General features: G+C 50.6%; 1 non-coding gene across 1 annotated transcript; it reads right to left on the reverse strand.

Moving 5' to 3' along the window:
- Window positions 1-6,682: 6,682 nt before the first annotated feature.
- Window positions 6,683-6,769, reverse strand: trnay-gua (transfer RNA tyrosine (anticodon GUA)). The gene is given in 2 exon segments: window positions 6,683-6,718; window positions 6,733-6,769. It is a non-coding gene; the product is annotated as a tRNA-Tyr (tRNA).
- Between the last annotated feature and the right edge of the window lie 7,430 nt (window positions 6,770-14,199).

Raw genomic sequence — 14,199 nt, forward strand, 5'->3', positions numbered from 1 at the left:
CGGATGCTCTCCTATGATTGTAGAGCGAGTACATCCGGCAAAAGCCTAGCCCTAGCCCCTGAACTTAATCCTATCTCCTTCCTTTCAGACGTAGCTGAAAACGGTGGCCCTGGTGGTCTAGTGGCTAGGATTCGGCGCTCTCACCGCTGCGGCCGGGTTCGATTCCCGGTCAGGGAAGTGTGTGCTTTCTTGCACACCAAGTCCACTACAAGACTCTGGAAGGTCCCCCCCCCACCCACATGCTGGGCTGTGTAGGTTGAAGGAATGTAAAGCGTCCTCCTTCTGCTACTTCCTTTTTTGCCAAACTTCTAAACGACACGTTGCTGCCTCATTCACCACCTCCACACACCCACACCAGCGTGGCTTTATGTTTTCAAGTCTGCAAGTCTTTTAGGGAGGCAAGATAAAGTTTGAGAAATTTGAATGGAACAGTGTAAATGATCCGTCACTGCCTTCAGCATATTGCACTCTGGCATGCCAGTGCATCTGCAGGCAGGCACCTGGCCATGATATCCCGCAGTGGCACGAGGGAAAAGAAAAGTCTCCTTCGAGCCGGATTTGAATCAGCGACCTAAGGATCGCCTTATTAACAACTACAGTCCTCCGCTCTACCAACTGAGCTATCGAAGGTGCTATGCTAAAGGGTTGGACTGAAAACTGACAAGTGCATTTAGGACAGACTCTAATGCACTCCTATGATTGTAGAGCGAGTACATCCGGCAAAAGCCTAGCCCTAGCCCCTGAACTTAATCCTATCTCCTTCCTTTCAGACGTAGCTGAAAACGGTGGCCCTGGTGGTCTAGTGGCTAGGATTCGGCGCTCTCACCGCTGCGGCCGGGTTCGATTCCCGGTCAGGGAAGTGTGTGCTTTCTTGCACACCAAGTCCACTACAAGACTCTGGAAGGTCCCCCCCCCACCCACATGCTGGGCTGTGTAGGTTGAAGGAATGTAAAGCGTCCTCCTTCTGCTACTTCCTTTTTTGCCAAACTTCTAAACGACACGTTGCTGCCTCATTCACCACCTCCACACACCCACACCAGCGTGGCTTTATGTTTTCAAGTCTGCAAGTCTTTTAGGGAGGCAAGATAAAGTTTGAGAAATTTGAATGGAACAATGTAAATGATCCGTCACTGCCTTCAGCATATTGCACTCTGGCATGCCAGTGCATCTGCAGGCAGGCACCTGGCCATGATATCCCGCAGTGGCACGAGGGAAAAGAAAAGTCTCCTTCAAGCCGGATTTGAACCAGCGACCTAAGGATCGCCTTATTAACAACTACAGTCCTCCGCTCTACCAACTGAGCTATCAAAGGTGCTATGCTAAAGGGTTGGACTGAAAACTGACAAGTGCATTTAGGACAGACTCTCATGCACTCCTATGATTGTAGAGCGAGTACATCCGGCAAAAGCCTAGCCCTAGCCCCTGAACTTAATCCTATCTCCTTCCTTTCAGACGTAGCTGAAAACGGTGGCCCTGGTGGTCTAGTGGCTAGGATTCGGCGCTCTCACCGCTGCGGCCGGGTTCGATTCCCGGTCAGGGAAGTGTGTGCTTTCTTGCACACCAAGTCCACTACAAGACTCTGGAAGGTCCCCCCCCCACCCACATGCTGGGCTGTGTAGGTTGAAGGAATGTAAAGCGTCCTCCTTCTGCTACTTCCTTTTTTGCCAAACTTCTAAACGACACGTTGCTGCCTCATTCACCACCTCCACACACCCACACCAGCGTGGCTTTATGTTTTCAAGTCTGCAAGTCTTTTAGGGAGGCAAGATAAAGTTTGAGAAATTTGAATGGAACAATGTAAATGATCCGTCACTGCCTTCAGCATATTGCACTCTGGCATGCCAGTGCATCTGCAGGCAGGCACCTGGCCATGATATCCCGCAGTGGCACGAGGGAAAAGAAAAGTCTCCTTCAAGCCGGATTTGAACCAGCGACCTAAGGATCGCCTTATTAACAACTACAGTCCTCCGCTCTACCAACTGAGCTATCAAAGGTGCTATGCTAAAGGGTTGGACTGAAAACTGACAAGTGCATTTAGGACAGACTCGGATGCTCTCCTATGATTGTAGAGCGAGTACATCCGGCAAAAGCCTAGCCCTAGCCCCTGAACTTAATCCTATCTCCTTCCTTTCAGACGTAGCTGAAAACGGTGGCCCTGGTGGTCTAGTGGCTAGGATTCGGCGCTCTCACCGCTGCGGCCGGGTTCGATTCCCGGTCAGGGAAGTGTGTGCTTTCTTGCACACCAAGTCCACTACAAGACTCTGGAAGGTCCCCCCCCCACCCACATGCTGGGCTGTGTAGGTTGAAGGAATGTAAAGCGTCCTCCTTCTGCTACTTCCTTTTTTGCCAAACTTCTAAACGACACGTTGCTGCCTCATTCACCACCTCCACACACCCACACCAGCGTGGCTTTATGTTTTCAAGTCTGCAAGTCTTTTAGGGAGGCAAGATAAAGTTTGAGAAATTTGAATGGAACAGTGTAAATGATCCGTCACTGCCTTCAGCATATTGCACTCTGGCATGCCAGTGCATCTGCAGGCAGGCACCTGGCCATGATATCCCGCAGTGGCACGAGGGAAAAGAAAAGTCTCCTTCGAGCCGGATTTGAATCAGCGACCTAAGGATCGCCTTATTAACAACTACAGTCCTCCGCTCTACCAACTGAGCTATCGAAGGTGCTATGCTAAAGGGTTGGACTGAAAACTGACAAGTGCATTTAGGACAGACTCTAATGCACTCCTATGATTGTAGAGCGAGTACATCCGGCAAAAGCCTAGCCCTAGCCCCTGAACTTAATCCTATCTCCTTCCTTTCAGACGTAGCTGAAAACGGTGGCCCTGGTGGTCTAGTGGCTAGGATTCGGCGCTCTCACCGCTGCGGCCGGGTTCGATTCCCGGTCAGGGAAGTGTGTGCTTTCTTGCACACCAAGTCCACTACAAGACTCTGGAAGGTCCCCCCCCCACCCACATGCTGGGCTGTGTAGGTTGAAGGAATGTAAAGCGTCCTCCTTCTGCTACTTCCTTTTTTGCCAAACTTCTAAACGACACGTTGCTGCCTCATTCACCACCTCCACACACCCACACCAGCGTGGCTTTATGTTTTCAAGTCTGCAAGTCTTTTAGGGAGGCAAGATAAAGTTTGAGAAATTTGAATGGAACAATGTAAATGATCCGTCACTGCCTTCAGCATATTGCACTCTGGCATGCCAGTGCATCTGCAGGCAGGCACCTGGCCATGATATCCCGCAGTGGCACGAGGGAAAAGAAAAGTCTCCTTCGAGCCGGATTTGAATCAGCGACCTAAGGATCGCCTTATTAACAACTACAGTCCTCCGCTCTACCAACTGAGCTATCGAAGGTGCTATGCTAAAGGGTTGGACTGAAAACTGACAAGTGCATTTAGGACAGACTCTAATGCACTCCTATGATTGTAGAGCGAGTACATCCGGCAAAAGCCTAGCCCTAGCCCCTGAACTTAATCCTATCTCCTTCCTTTCAGACGTAGCTGAAAACGGTGGCCCTGGTGGTCTAGTGGCTAGGATTCGGCGCTCTCACCGCTGCGGCCGGGTTCGATTCCCGGTCAGGGAAGTGTGTGCTTTCTTGCACACCAAGTCCACTACAAGACTCTGGAAGGTCCCCCCCCCACCCACATGCTGGGCTGTGTAGGTTGAAGGAATGTAAAGCGTCCTCCTTCTGCTACTTCCTTTTTTGCCAAACTTCTAAACGACACGTTGCTGCCTCATTCACCACCTCCACACACCCACACCAGCGTGGCTTTATGTTTTCAAGTCTGCAAGTCTTTTAGGGAGGCAAGATAAAGTTTGAGAAATTTGAATGGAACAATGTAAATGATCCGTCACTGCCTTCAGCATATTGCACTCTGGCATGCCAGTGCATCTGCAGGCAGGCACCTGGCCATGATATCCCGCAGTGGCACGAGGGAAAAGAAAAGTCTCCTTCAAGCCGGATTTGAACCAGCGACCTAAGGATCGCCTTATTAACAACTACAGTCCTCCGCTCTACCAACTGAGCTATCAAAGGTGCTATGCTAAAGGGTTGGACTGAAAACTGACAAGTGCATTTAGGACAGACTCTCATGCACTCCTATGATTGTAGAGCGAGTACATCCGGCAAAAGCCTAGCCCTAGCCCCTGAACTTATTCCTATCTCCTTCCTTTCAGACGTAGCTGAAAACGGTGGCCCTGGTGGTCTAGTGGCTAGGATTCGGCGCTCTCACCGCTGCGGCCGGGTTCGATTCCCGGTCAGGGAAGTGTGTGCTTTCTTGCACACCAAGTCCACTACAAGACTCTGGAAGGTCCCCCCCCCACCCACATGCTGGGCTGTGTAGGTTGAAGGAATGTAAAGCGTCCTCCTTCTGCTACTTCCTTTTTTGCCAAACTTCTAAACGACACGTTGCTGCCTCATTCACCACCTCCACACACCCACACCAGCGTGGCTTTATGTTTTCAAGTCTGCAAGTCTTTTAGGGAGGCAAGATAAAGTTTGAGAAATTTGAATGGAACAGTGTAAATGATCCGTCACTGCCTTCAGCATATTGCACTCTGGCATGCCAGTGCATCTGCAGGCAGGCACCTGGCCATGATATCCCGCAGTGGCACGAGGGAAAAGAAAAGTCTCCTTCGAGCCGGATTTGAATCAGCGACCTAAGGATCGCCTTATTAACAACTACAGTCCTCCGCTCTACCAACTGAGCTATCGAAGGTGCTATGCTAAAGGGTTGGACTGAAAACTGACAAGTGCATTTAGGACAGACTCTCATGCACTCCTATGATTGTAGAGCGAGTACATCCGGCAAAAGCCTAGCCCTAGCCCCTGAACTTAATCCTATCTCCTTCCTTTCAGACGTAGCTGAAAACGGTGGCCCTGGTGGTCTAGTGGCTAGGATTCGGCGCTCTCACCGCTGCGGCCGGGTTCGATTCCCGGTCAGGGAAGTGTGTGCTTTCTTGCACACCAAGTCCACTACAAGACTCTGGAAGGTCCCCCCCCCACCCACATGCTGGGCTGTGTAGGTTGAAGGAATGTAAAGCGTCCTCCTTCTGCTACTTCCTTTTTTGCCAAACTTCTAAACGACACGTTGCTGCCTCATTCACCACCTCCACACACCCACACCAGCGTGGCTTTATGTTTTCAAGTCTGCAAGTCTTTTAGGGAGGCAAGATAAAGTTTGAGAAATTTGAATGGAACAATGTAAATGATCCGTCACTGCCTTCAGCATATTGCACTCTGGCATGCCAGTGCATCTGCAGGCAGGCACCTGGCCATGATATCCCGCAGTGGCACGAGGGAAAAGAAAAGTCTGCTTCGAGCCGGATTTGAACCAGCGACCTAAGGATCGCCTTATTAACAACTACAGTCCTCCGCTCTACCAACTGAGCTATTAAAGGTGCTATGCTAAAGGGTTGGACTGAAAACTGACAAGTGCGTTTAGGACAGACTCTCATGCACTCCTATGATTGCAGAGCGAGTACATCCGGCAAAAGCCTAGCCCTAGCCCCTGAACTTAATCCTATCTCCTTCCTTTCAGACGTAGCTGAAAACGGTGGCCCTGGTGGTCTAGTGGCTAGGATTCGGCGCTCTCACCGCTGCGGCCGGGTTCGATTCCCGGTCAGGGAAGTGTGTGCTTTCTTGCACACCAAGTCCACTACAAGACTCTGGAAGGTCCCCCCCCCACCCACATGCTGGGCTGTGTAGGTTGAAGGAATGTAAAGCGTCCTCCTTCTGCTACTTCCTTTTTTGCCAAACTTCTAAACGACACGTTGCTGCCTCATTCACCACCTCCACACACCCACACCAGCGTGGCTTTATGTTTTCAAGTCTGCAAGTCTTTTAGGGAGGCAAGATAAAGTTTGAGAAATTTGAATGGAACAGTGTAAATGATCCGTCACTGCCTTCAGCATATTGCACTCTGGCATGCCAGTGCATCTGCAGGCAGGCACCTGGCCATGATATCCCGCAGTGGCACGAGGGAAAAGAAAAGTCTCCTTCGAGCCGGATTTGAATCAGCGACCTAAGGATCGCCTTATTAACAACTACAGTCCTCCGCTCTACCAACTGAGCTATCGAAGGTGCTATGCTAAAGGGTTGGACTGAAAACTGACAAGTGCATTTAGGACAGACTCTCATGCACTCCTATGATTGCAGAGCGAGTAAATCCGGCAAAAGCCTAGCCCTAGCCCCTGAACTTAATCCTATCTCCTTTCTTTCAGACGTAGCTGAAAACGGTGGCCCTGGTGGTCTAGTGGCTAGGATTCGGCGCTCTCACCGCTGCGGCCGGGTTCGATTCCCGGTCAGGGAAGTGTGTGCTTTCTTGCACACCAAGTCCACTACAAGACTCTGGAAGGTCCCCCCCCCCACCCACATGCTGGGCTGTGTAGGTTGAAGGAATGTAAAGCGTCCTCCTTCTGCTACTTCCTTTTTTGCCAAACTTCTAAACGACACGTTGCTGCCTCATTCACCACCTCCACACACCCACACCAGCGTGGCTTTATGTTTTCAAGTCTGCAAGTCTTTTAGGGAGGCAAGATAAAGTTTGAGAAATTTGAATGGAACAATGTAAATGATCCGTCACTGCCTTCAGCATATTGCACTCTGGCATGCCAGTGCATCTGCAGGCAGGCACCTGGCCATGATATCCCGCAGTGGCACGAGGGAAAAGAAAAGTCTCCTTTGAGCTGGATTTGAACCAGCAACCTAAGGATCGCCTTATTAACAACTACAGTCCTCCGCTCTACCAACTGAGCTATCAAAGGTGCTATGCTAAAGGGTTGGACTGAAAACTGACAAGTGCATTTAGGACAGACTCGGATGCTCTCCTATGATTGTAGAGCGAGTACATCCGGCAAAAGCCTAGCCCTAGCCCCTGAACTTAATCCTATCTCCTTCCTTTCAGACGTAGCTGAAAACGGTGGCCCTGGTGGTCTAGTGGCTAGGATTCGGCGCTCTCACCGCTGCGGCCGGGTTCGATTCCCGGTCAGGGAAGTGTGTGCTTTCTTGCACACCAAGTCCACTACAAGACTCTGGAAGGTCCCCCCCCCACCCACATGCTGGGCTGTGTAGGTTGAAGGAATGTAAAGCGTCCTCCTTCTGCTACTTCCTTTTTTGCCAAACTTCTAAACGACACGTTGCTGCCTCATTCACCACCTCCACACACCCACACCAGCGTGGCTTTATGTTTTCAAGTCTGCAAGTCTTTTAGGGAGGCAAGATAAAGTTTGAGAAATTTGAATGGAACAGTGTAAATGATCCGTCACTGCCTTCAGCATATTGCACTCTGGCATGCCAGTGCATCTGCAGGCAGGCACCTGGCCATGATATCCCGCAGTGGCACGAGGGAAAAGAAAAGTCTCCTTCGAGCCGGATTTGAATCAGCGACCTAAGGATCGCCTTATTAACAACTACAGTCCTCCGCTCTACCAACTGAGCTATCGAAGGTGCTATGCTAAAGGGTTGGACTGAAAACTGACAAGTGCATTTAGGACAGACTCTAATGCACTCCTATGATTGTAGAGCGAGTACATCCGGCAAAAGCCTAGCCCTAGCCCCTGAACTTAATCCTATCTCCTTCCTTTCAGACGTAGCTGAAAACGGTGGCCCTGGTGGTCTAGTGGCTAGGATTCGGCGCTCTCACCGCTGCGGCCGGGTTCGATTCCCGGTCAGGGAAGTGTGTGCTTTCTTGCACACCAAGTCCACTACAAGACTCTGGAAGGTCCCCCCCCCACCCACATGCTGGGCTGTGTAGGTTGAAGGAATGTAAAGCGTCCTCCTTCTGCTACTTCCTTTTTTGCCAAACTTCTAAACGACACGTTGCTGCCTCATTCACCACCTCCACACACCCACACCAGCGTGGCTTTATGTTTTCAAGTCTGCAAGTCTTTTAGGGAGGCAAGATAAAGTTTGAGAAATTTGAATGGAACAATGTAAATGATCCGTCACTGCCTTCAGCATATTGCACTCTGGCATGCCAGTGCATCTGCAGGCAGGCACCTGGCCATGATATCCCGCAGTGGCACGAGGGAAAAGAAAAGTCTCCTTCAAGCCGGATTTGAACCAGCGACCTAAGGATCGCCTTATTAACAACTACAGTCCTCCGCTCTACCAACTGAGCTATCAAAGGTGCTATGCTAAAGGGTTGGACTGAAAACTGACAAGTGCATTTAGGACAGACTCTCATGCACTCCTATGATTGTAGAGCGAGTACATCCGGCAAAAGCCTAGCCCTAGCCCCTGAACTTAATCCTATCTCCTTCCTTTCAGACGTAGCTGAAAACGGTGGCCCTGGTGGTCTAGTGGCTAGGATTCGGCGCTCTCACCGCTGCGGCCGGGTTCGATTCCCGGTCAGGGAAGTGTGTGCTTTCTTGCACACCAAGTCCACTACAAGACTCTGGAAGGTCCCCCCCCCACCCACATGCTGGGCTGTGTAGGTTGAAGGAATGTAAAGCGTCCTCCTTCTGCTACTTCCTTTTTTGCCAAACTTCTAAACGACACGTTGCTGCCTCATTCACCACCTCCACACACCCACACCAGCGTGGCTTTATGTTTTCAAGTCTGCAAGTCTTTTAGGGAGGCAAGATAAAGTTTGAGAAATTTGAATGGAACAATGTAAATGATCCGTCACTGCCTTCAGCATATTGCACTCTGGCATGCCAGTGCATCTGCAGGCAGGCACCTGGCCATGATATCCCGCAGTGGCACGAGGGAAAAGAAAAGTCTCCTTCAAGCCGGATTTGAACCAGCGACCTAAGGATCGCCTTATTAACAACTACAGTCCTCCGCTCTACCAACTGAGCTATCAAAGGTGCTATGCTAAAGGGTTGGACTGAAAACTGACAAGTGCATTTAGGACAGACTCGGATGCTCTCCTATGATTGTAGAGCGAGTACATCCGGCAAAAGCCTAGCCCTAGCCCCTGAACTTAATCCTATCTCCTTCCTTTCAGACGTAGCTGAAAACGGTGGCCCTGGTGGTCTAGTGGCTAGGATTCGGCGCTCTCACCGCTGCGGCCGGGTTCGATTCCCGGTCAGGGAAGTGTGTGCTTTCTTGCACACCAAGTCCACTACAAGACTCTGGAAGGTCCCCCCCCCACCCACATGCTGGGCTGTGTAGGTTGAAGGAATGTAAAGCGTCCTCCTTCTGCTACTTCCTTTTTTGCCAAACTTCTAAACGACACGTTGCTGCCTCATTCACCACCTCCACACACCCACACCAGCGTGGCTTTATGTTTTCAAGTCTGCAAGTCTTTTAGGGAGGCAAGATAAAGTTTGAGAAATTTGAATGGAACAGTGTAAATGATCCGTCACTGCCTTCAGCATATTGCACTCTGGCATGCCAGTGCATCTGCAGGCAGGCACCTGGCCATGATATCCCGCAGTGGCACGAGGGAAAAGAAAAGTCTCCTTCGAGCCGGATTTGAATCAGCGACCTAAGGATCGCCTTATTAACAACTACAGTCCTCCGCTCTACCAACTGAGCTATCGAAGGTGCTATGCTAAAGGGTTGGACTGAAAACTGACAAGTGCATTTAGGACAGACTCTAATGCACTCCTATGATTGTAGAGCGAGTACATCCGGCAAAAGCCTAGCCCTAGCCCCTGAACTTAATCCTATCTCCTTCCTTTCAGACGTAGCTGAAAACGGTGGCCCTGGTGGTCTAGTGGCTAGGATTCGGCGCTCTCACCGCTGCGGCCGGGTTCGATTCCCGGTCAGGGAAGTGTGTGCTTTCTTGCACACCAAGTCCACTACAAGACTCTGGAAGGTCCCCCCCCCACCCACATGCTGGGCTGTGTAGGTTGAAGGAATGTAAAGCGTCCTCCTTCTGCTACTTCCTTTTTTGCCAAACTTCTAAACGACACGTTGCTGCCTCATTCACCACCTCCACACACCCACACCAGCGTGGCTTTATGTTTTCAAGTCTGCAAGTCTTTTAGGGAGGCAAGATAAAGTTTGAGAAATTTGAATGGAACAATGTAAATGATCCGTCACTGCCTTCAGCATATTGCACTCTGGCATGCCAGTGCATCTGCAGGCAGGCACCTGGCCATGATATCCCGCAGTGGCACGAGGGAAAAGAAAAGTCTCCTTCGAGCCGGATTTGAATCAGCGACCTAAGGATCGCCTTATTAACAACTACAGTCCTCCGCTCTACCAACTGAGCTATCGAAGGTGCTATGCTAAAGGGTTGGACTGAAAACTGACAAGTGCATTTAGGACAGACTCTAATGCACTCCTATGATTGTAGAGCGAGTACATCCGGCAAAAGCCTAGCCCTAGCCCCTGAACTTAATCCTATCTCCTTCCTTTCAGACGTAGCTGAAAACGGTGGCCCTGGTGGTCTAGTGGCTAGGATTCGGCGCTCTCACCGCTGCGGCCGGGTTCGATTCCCGGTCAGGGAAGTGTGTGCTTTCTTGCACACCAAGTCCACTACAAGACTCTGGAAGGTCCCCCCCCCACCCACATGCTGGGCTGTGTAGGTTGAAGGAATGTAAAGCGTCCTCCTTCTGCTACTTCCTTTTTTGCCAAACTTCTAAACGACACGTTGCTGCCTCATTCACCACCTCCACACACCCACACCAGCGTGGCTTTATGTTTTCAAGTCTGCAAGTCTTTTAGGGAGGCAAGATAAAGTTTGAGAAATTTGAATGGAACAATGTAAATGATCCGTCACTGCCTTCAGCATATTGCACTCTGGCATGCCAGTGCATCTGCAGGCAGGCACCTGGCCATGATATCCCGCAGTGGCACGAGGGAAAAGAAAAGTCTCCTTCAAGCCGGATTTGAACCAGCGACCTAAGGATCGCCTTATTAACAACTACAGTACTCCGCTCTACCAACTGAGCTATCAAAGGTGCTATGCTAAAGGGTTGGACTGAAAACTGACAAGTGCATTTAGGACAGACTCTCATGCACTCCTATGATTGTAGAGCGAGTACATCCGGCAAAAGCCTAGCCCTAGCCCCTGAACTTATTCCTATCTCCTTCCTTTCAGACGTAGCTGAAAACGGTGGCCCTGGTGGTCTAGTGGCTAGGATTCGGCGCTCTCACCGCTGCGGCCGGGTTCGATTCCCGGTCAGGGAAGTGTGTGCTTTCTTGCACACCAAGTCCACTACAAGACTCTGGAAGGTCCCCCCCCCACCCACATGCTGGGCTGTGTAGGTTGAAGGAATGTAAAGCGTCCTCCTTCTGCTACTTCCTTTTTTGCCAAACTTCTAAACGACACGTTGCTGCCTCATTCACCACCTCCACACACCCACACCAGCGTGGCTTTATGTTTTCAAGTCTGCAAGTCTTTTAGGGAGGCAAGATAAAGTTTGAGAAATTTGAATGGAACAGTGTAAATGATCCGTCACTGCCTTCAGCATATTGCACTCTGGCATGCCAGTGCATCTGCAGGCAGGCACCTGGCCATGATATCCCGCAGTGGCACGAGGGAAAAGAAAAGTCTCCTTCGAGCCGGATTTGAATCAGCGACCTAAGGATCGCCTTATTAACAACTACAGTCCTCCGCTCTACCAACTGAGCTATCGAAGGTGCTATGCTAAAGGGTTGGACTGAAAACTGACAAGTGCATTTAGGACAGACTCTCATGCACTCCTATGATTGTAGAGCGAGTACATCCGGCAAAAGCCTAGCCCTAGCCCCTGAACTTAATCCTATCTCCTTCCTTTCAGACGTAGCTGAAAACGGTGGCCCTGGTGGTCTAGTGGCTAGGATTCGGCGCTCTCACCGCTGCGGCCGGGTTCGATTCCCGGTCAGGGAAGTGTGTGCTTTCTTGCACACCAAGTCCACTACAAGACTCTGGAAGGTCCCCCCCCCACCCACATGCTGGGCTGTGTAGGTTGAAGGAATGTAAAGCGTCCTCCTTCTGCTACTTCCTTTTTTGCCAAACTTCTAAACGACACGTTGCTGCCTCATTCACCACCTCCACACACCCACACCAGCGTGGCTTTATGTTTTCAAGTCTGCAAGTCTTTTAGGGAGGCAAGATAAAGTTTGAGAAATTTGAATGGAACAATGTAAATGATCCGTCACTGCCTTCAGCATATTGCACTCTGGCATGCCAGTGCATCTGCAGGCAGGCACCTGGCCATGATATCCCGCAGTGGCACGAGGGAAAAGAAAAGTCTGCTTCGAGCCGGATTTGAACCAGCGACCTAAGGATCGCCTTATTAACAACTACAGTCCTCCGCTCTACCAACTGAGCTATTAAAGGTGCTATGCTAAAGGGTTGGACTGAAAACTGACAAGTGCGTTTAGGACAGACTCTCATGCACTCCTATGATTGCAGAGCGAGTACATCCGGCAAAAGCCTAGCCCTAGCCCCTGAACTTAATCCTATCTCCTTCCTTTCAGACGTAGCTGAAAACGGTGGCCCTGGTGGTCTAGTGGCTAGGATTCGGCGCTCTCACCGCTGCGGCCGGGTTCGATTCCCGGTCAGGGAAGTGTGTGCTTTCTTGCACACCAAGTCCACTACAAGACTCTGGAAGGTCCCCCCCCCACCCACATGCTGGGCTGTGTAGGTTGAAGGAATGTAAAGCGTCCTCCTTCTGCTACTTCCTTTTTTGCCAAACTTCTAAACGACACGTTGCTGCCTCATTCACCACCTCCACACACCCACACCAGCGTGGCTTTATGTTTTCAAGTCTGCAAGTCTTTTAGGGAGGCAAGATAAAGTTTGAGAAATTTGAATGGAACAGTGTAAATGATCCGTCACTGCCTTCAGCATATTGCACTCTGGCATGCCAGTGCATCTGCAGGCAGGCACCTGGCCATGATATCCCGCAGTGGCACGAGGGAAAAGAAAAGTCTCCTTCGAGCCGGATTTGAATCAGCGACCTAAGGATCGCCTTATTAACAACTACAGTCCTCCGCTCTACCAACTGAGCTATCGAAGGTGCTATGCTAAAGGGTTGGACTGAAAACTGACAAGTGCATTTAGGACAGACTCTCATGCACTCCTATGATTGTAGAGCGAGTACATCCGGCAAAAGCCTAGCCCTAGCCCCTGAACTTAATCCTATCTCCTTCCTTTCAGACGTAGCTGAAAACGGTGGCCCTGGTGGTCTAGTGGCTAGGATTCGGCGCTCTCACCGCTGCGGCCGGGTTCGATTCCCGGTCAGGGAAGTGTGTGCTTTCTTGCACACCAAGTCCACTACAAGACTCTGGAAGGTCCCCCCCCCACCCACATGCTGGGCTGTGTAGGTTGAAGGAATGTAAAGCGTCCTCCTTCTGCTACTTCCTTTTTTGCCAAACTTCTAAACGACACGTTGCTGCCTCATTCACCACCTCCACACACCCACACCAGCGTGGCTTTATGTTTTCAAGTCTGCAAGTCTTTTAGGGAGGCAAGATAAAGTTTGAGAAATTTGAATGGAACAATGTAAATGATCCGTCACTGCCTTCAGCATATTGCACTCTGGCATGCCAGTGCATCTGCAGGCAGGCACCTGGCCATGATATCCCGCAGTGGCACGAGGGAAAAGAAAAGTCTCCTTCAAGCCGGATTTGAACCAGCGACCTAAGGATCGCCTTATTAACAACTACAGTCTTCCGCTCTACCAACTGAGCTATCAAAGGTGCTATGCTAAAGGGTTGGACTGAAAACTGACAAGTGCATTTAGGACAGACTCTCATGCACTCCTATGATTGTAGAGCGAGTACATCCGGCAAAAGCCTAGCCCTAGCCCCTGAACTTAATCCTATCTCCTTCCTTTCAGACGTAGCTGAAAACGGTGGCCCTGGTGGTCTAGTGGCTAGGATTCGGCGCTCTCACCGCTGCGGCCGGGTTCGATTCCCGGTCAGGGAAGTGTGTGCTTTCTTGCACACCAAGTCCACTACAAGACTCTGGAAGGTCCCCCCCCCACCCACATGCTGGGCTGTGTAGGTTGAAGGAATGTAAAGCGTCCTCCTTCTGCTACTTCCTTTTTTGCCAAACTTCTAAACGACACGTTGCTGCCTCATTCACCACCTCCACACACCCACACCAGCGTGGCTTTATGTTTTCAAGTCTGCAAGTCTTTTAGGGAGGCAAGATAAAGTTTGAGAAATTTGAATGGAACAATGTAAATGATCCGTCACTGCCTTCAGCATATTGCACTCTGGCATGCCAGTGCATCTGCAGGCAGGCACCTGGCCATGATATCCCGCAGTGGCACGAGGGAAAAGAAAAGTCTCCTTCAAGCCGGAT

Source organism: Hoplias malabaricus, chromosome 8 (assembly GCF_029633855.1).
Source record: "Hoplias malabaricus isolate fHopMal1 chromosome 8, fHopMal1.hap1, whole genome shotgun sequence".
NCBI classification, from domain to species: domain Eukaryota; kingdom Metazoa; phylum Chordata; class Actinopteri; order Characiformes; family Erythrinidae; genus Hoplias; species Hoplias malabaricus.